This window comes from Mastomys coucha, unplaced genomic scaffold, assembly GCF_008632895.1.
Source record: "Mastomys coucha isolate ucsf_1 unplaced genomic scaffold, UCSF_Mcou_1 pScaffold19, whole genome shotgun sequence".
In the NCBI taxonomy this organism is placed as follows: Eukaryota; Metazoa; Chordata; class Mammalia; order Rodentia; family Muridae; genus Mastomys; species Mastomys coucha.
Window position 1 is genome coordinate 24,500,510 of NW_022196901.1, and position 5,663 is coordinate 24,506,172.

General features: G+C 39.2%; 1 long non-coding RNA gene across 2 annotated transcripts; it reads left to right on the plus strand.

Annotated features, from left to right (window-relative positions):
• The first annotated feature begins 210 nt into the window (after window positions 1-210).
• Window positions 211-5,339, plus strand: LOC116097602. 2 transcript variants are annotated; one of them, XR_004121484.1, is made up of 3 exons: window positions 211-498; window positions 3,984-4,169; window positions 5,172-5,339. It is a non-coding gene; the product is annotated as an uncharacterized LOC116097602 (long non-coding RNA). The 2 variants fall into 2 exon arrangements; XR_004121485.1 differs by having other exon boundaries at window positions 3,984-4,040.
• Window positions 5,340-5,663: the final 324 nt, after the last annotated feature.

The window sequence follows — 5,663 nt, forward strand, 5'->3', positions numbered from 1 at the left end:
TGAAATAATCAAGATATAGTTACTGATCAGAGGTTTCAGTCAATGGAGATTGGCAAATGTTTTCTGTAGAGTTTCAGATGGTAAGCTTAGTGTTGCCGACTGTATGGATCCTCTCAACTCAGTGATGTGTTGTGGAGGCAGGCAAGGAAATATGAAACAGAGAGAACTTGATTGTGTTCCAAGAAAACTTTCAAAAATAGAGACTAACTTTGAATTTTACACTCTTTTAAAAGTACTGAAGATAGGCCCCGTCATGGGGTCTTTAATTCCAGAACTCAGGAGAGAGAGGCCTCTGTAAATTCAAGACCAGCTAGCGGGGGTTTACAATGTGAGTCTAGCACAGCTGGGGCTATTACACAGAGAAACCCTGTCTCAAAAAAACAAAAAAGTACTACAATTTAATCTCTTGAGGGACAGGCTTCCGAGGCCCCACCTTTTCCTGAAGACAGAAAGTAGTCAACGGTTTCTGCAGAGGGAGAGCCATTTCTTCAGTGCCTGGTAAGTGACCCTTGCTCTATCACTACCTCTGCTCAGGAAAGCAACTCTGGTCAGATGTAGTGTCCTTCACCCCATAAGACTGACAGCATCACTTAGTTGCTTGTAATTCTTTGTGTGTGGTTGAGGCTAAGAAACATTTCAAAAAATGTTCATCATTGTTTTCAATTAGGAAAATGCAAGTTAAATCAACTTTGAGAGTTCATCTTTCTCCATTCTGAATGGCAAAGATTAGAATAATCAACAACAAATTCTGGAGGGAATGCAGGGGAAAAGAAACCTTTATTCACTGTTGAGATCAAAAAGTGGTGCAGCCACTATGGAAAGTAGTGTGGAGAATTCTCAAAAAGCTAATGATATGACCCAGTTGTACCATTCCTTGGCATATTTCTAAAGGACTCGACATCCTACTCTGTAGAAACTCACTGCCACTCCTTTTATAGTAGCTATGAAATGGTAATGACCTAGATATCTTTCAGTTGACAAGTGGATAATGAAAATGTGGTACATATATATTGTACTATTCAGCTGTAAACCAAAACCAAAACCAAAACCAAAACAAACCATGAACTTTTCAGGATCATGTATGGAACTGGAAAAGATTATATTGAGTGAGGTAACCCAGACCCAGAAAAGCACACTTTTCCCATTTGAGGCTCCTAAGTCGAAATCTTCAGACGTGAACACCTAGCCTGGAGTAACCAGGAAAGCCTTTTGTTTTTAAAGTCACTTGTAGTTCTTTTTGTCAGCCATCAGTTCAGATCCTGTAATGCACTTCATTTTAAGCATCAAATTTCTTATACTTAAACCTGTTTTTCTTCTTTTAAAAACAGAAATAGCTTGATTTTATTTTCTGAGCACAACCAATGTAATTGATTAATCAATCAATTACTCTATACTAGTACAATATACTGATACAAATTGTTCAAGTAAATGTAGAGAAAAAAAGTATATTTATATTCCTACTCCCACTCTTTCCATACGTGTGCCTACTTTTACCTAGCCATTTCTTAGACACTTTTACAAAGCATGATTCACCCAACAGATATGTGTGCTGTAAGTGTCACAAGGACCATGCCAAATACTGCTTTGTAACTTATTATCTCCCCTTGATGGTGGATCATGGGCATTTTCTCCTTAGCCTGTCTGTGCAGACAGAACACAACAAGCAATGATGCAGTTTCTCTAAATTAGGCAAGACATCTCAGGATGGGGCCTGGGTTATAAGGAAATGAAAGTCATGAGACAAAGATCCACAGCAGAGATGCTTCAGATTGGGTGAATGGAGAAGAGCTGGTTAAGGAGACACAAAAACTGAGGCCTGATGGACAAGAAGCAAATGAGTCAGGCAGAAAGTAGTCAATGGTTTCTGCAGAGGGAGAGACATTTCAGCCTGAAGAAGGTCAAGTCATCCTGGATAGGCTATAAAAACAGAGTTTTGTTTTATTTAGAAAGCAATAGGAAGTTGACAGAGCATGGACTTTATTTGACTTGTCTTTTGAAGAAAATTATTTTAGTTGATAGCTGCTGGATAAAACCAGGGATCCTGTTGTATAAATTGATGAAATGGTATAAGAGGAAGGTTTTTTTTTTTTTTTTTTTTTTTAATTGAACATGGCCAATAGACTGGACCTGGACACGAGAGAAACAGGAGCAGGAGGAAAGAGAGAGGGACAGAAAGACCATAAGTGAGAGACATGGAGAGCAGAGGAGACACACAGAGACAGAGAGCTTAATCAAAATAGCAGGTTTATAAGAAAAATGAGTAGCTGGGGGAGGGAAGCCCATGAGCTGGGGAAGCTCAGGGTAGGGGAGGCATGGGGGAGGCGGTGAAGGGCTAGGATGCTAGCATGGACTTTGAAAATGGAACAGGTATTTGTGATACAGATTCTTTCATGCTAATAGGCACTGGATAACCATTTGACTCTTCTGCCTTTTGGTCTTGGGAGAAATGAAGATTATTTTAGACCTGTTACCCAGTTGAGCTTCAGAAAAGTAATTGCTAAAAAGCAAACTTTTGATAACTTTGGTCTGAAGGTTTAAACAGGATCCCTCTTCATCTGGTGCTCGGAATCTCTTGTTGGGGGAATTGTACCATTTCACAGTTCAGTTTGGTCACTTGGCATCTGTGTTGGTGTGCCTATTACACTTGAGCTTAGTCTGATGAAATATTCTTCCATGAATTTTATTTATTACAATAAATAATGTAGGCAATAAGAATATTTAATAATATTTTACATATTGAAAACTATGCATCAGTAATCTAACATTCTCTAAGCAGAAGAAATATTACTTGGAGGAGGAAGGAGGCAGGAGGGTGTCACGAGGAGGCAAGGAGTAGCAACTTCTCTTGTTATTCCCTATAACAGGGGAGGGTGAGAATGATCTGAGTAAGGCACAATAATTGTTATAAAAATATGCTTTAATGAAACCCATTATTTTGTATTTTAACAAAAAATATTAATGAAAAAAGGAGCAAGACCAAAAGTTTAGAGATTCAGTGAGCTGCCTTCTAACCCCCATAGTAGACCTTCAGACTATTTGGTTAACTTGGTGTATTTAAGGTACCCTATTCATTGAGAATAACAGTAGAAGTAGGAAGAATATTTTGGTTTTGTTTGTTTGTTTGCTTTTTGAGACAAGGTTTCTTTGTGTACTGGCTGTCCTGGAACTCACTCTGAAATCTGTCTGCCTTTGCCTCCCAAGTACTGGGATTAAAGCATGTGCCACCACTACCCTGCAGGGAGAATATTTATTGAATACCCACTAACTATCAACTACTCTCTCTCTCTCTCTCTCTTTCTCTCTCTCTCTCTCCATATATATGTATATATATATGTATATACATATATGTGTGTATGTGTGTGTATGTGTAACTAATACACATATATATTTAATAACAATATGTGCTATGGATCCATATTTATTCCTGCTTTACTGGCTAAAAACTTGCCGGAGGACATAGAACAAATGGATACAAATCTACCATCTTTCTGAACCCTAAGTGTGGAAATTTTGCAACATAGTAGTTTTCTTTGCATGGCTGTATAGAGTGTGAACATCTTCATGCTTAATAAATACTTCTAGCAAATTTCCTTGTTGTTCTCTTTTCTCTGTCCCAGTTCTCAATCTCAGAAATCTCTACTACTCCTTTGTGTATGTGGTCTATTCCACTGACTATAAGTAGGGATACCAGTGCAGAGAAGTAAATACCCTAGAATGCTTCTGTTGTAGAACAAAACTGTGCCCACATACTGAGTCTGTTGCTAGGTGTGGGTGCTCAGTTGATCTCTAGAAAAAGATATCCCTTCTGTTGGGACAGCTTAATAGGACTGTTTGATTGGCTGAGATAAGACAGATGAATTTGAAATGAGAAAAAGAGAGGAGCATCATCCTAATGAATCGACTTCGGTAGAAAAGCACTGATTCATTTCCTGGGAAAAGCTCTGGTACTTTGCTGTTAATACATTTTCCTTGTCCTTCTCTAGATCTGGCACCTGGGCCTTTGAGAAGAGCAGAGATGGCCTTGATATTAAAGTGAAACAGTAGGTGCCAACAACTAACCCAGACCCAGAAGAAAAGAGGAAGCTGATTAAACTATACAGCTTTGGGGAGGGACTGTACTAACTCTTGGAGTAGATCCAGCAGAAAGAGCCTCCAGGAACTGTTATGAGGTAGTAATAAATCTCTCTGGAGTCCTATGGAATCTTCTAGAAGTGAATGGATTTCCTGTGGCTACTAAGGATGAAGGTTTAAGTAATTTAATTTGGTTGTTAAACAAAATGTTGGATAATGGTGCAGTGGGGTGTGAGGTTGAAATTACAGTATAGCTGGGAAAATCTCATAGGACAGTGATGGCAGGAAATAAGATACAACATGAAGTGCAACAAGGTCCTGTGGTTGGGTTTCTCCAACTGGAGAAAATTCCCTGCATCATTTCTTATGGAAATAATATGCAAATTAGTATATTACGTATTTGCTTAGAGAAGTTTGATTACTTCATTCTGGCTTCAAGGGAATTGGGGCAGCAAAGGGGAATGTTTGTCAACAGCCCAAGGTTGTTGGATTTCTTCCAGGGGAAACAAAAGGGTAAATTTTCTATCAACCAAACGCCGTGGTTTTATTGAGTTTTTCACATGCCTGTCTCTCTTCCTCAATGTATATTAAAACTAAAAGAAAGCATGAGGTGGTCAAATTACAATCCGTAGACAAAATGAAACAGACATGGAAAATTATGTTACTTTCCCCTTTCCTTTTGCCCTTTCTTCCTCTTTCTTGGCCCAACAGTGAAGTGAGGGCTTAGATTTCCCTGCAGACAGTTTTTTTGTTATTTCCAGCCGTTCCCTGAGTCTGGGCTTTGAATCCATCACTTGGAAAAGATAGGGAATATTTGCCTGAGGCTGGTGAGAAATGAGACAGAGCACCAGGCTGTTCCACATCTGCATCTGTACAAATACAAAGGTACCAGGGCAGCCCAGCAAAGACCTTGCCAGACCTGCAAGAGGAGGTAGATGCTGCTGCCTTTGGAGGCTTCCTAGGAATTAAGACAGTCTCATTTCTCTCCAAGAACAATCTAAAGTTTGGACAAAATCTGCTTTAAATTGGATTGAAAATCTTTTTTGAGTATTAACTGACTTCATAAGAATAACCACCTCTCTCTCCCTCTCTCTCTGCAGAAGGCTGTAGACTATGTCTCCTAGAAACAGATGTTTTACCACCTCGCTGTGGGATTGTTCATAAAATATAATTGTCTGCTCTGACTTTGTGGATGATGAACTATCAACTCCCCCCCCCCAAAATAAAATAAAATAAAATAAAATAAAATAAAATAAAATAAAATAAAATTGTCTGGTGCTCACAGTTTCTCCAGTAACAACTGGAAAAGGGTCACAGTCAAAATAAACATAGCCCTTCACCTTGGTTTCAATGTGTGCATCAAAAGAGGTAGCCTCCCAGATTAACTAGCTGGGGCACACTCTGGAGAGATTATTCTGGTATTTCTCTATAGAGGGTCAGCCATTGCTCCCCACCATCTTAAAATCCTTGGGATCATCAGTTTCTTCCTTTCTTCCCTCCTCCTCCTCCTCCTCTTCTCCCTTTCTTCTTTGTTTTGTGACAGGACCTCACATTGTAAATCACACTGGCTTTGAACTTAGTGTGGTCCTCCT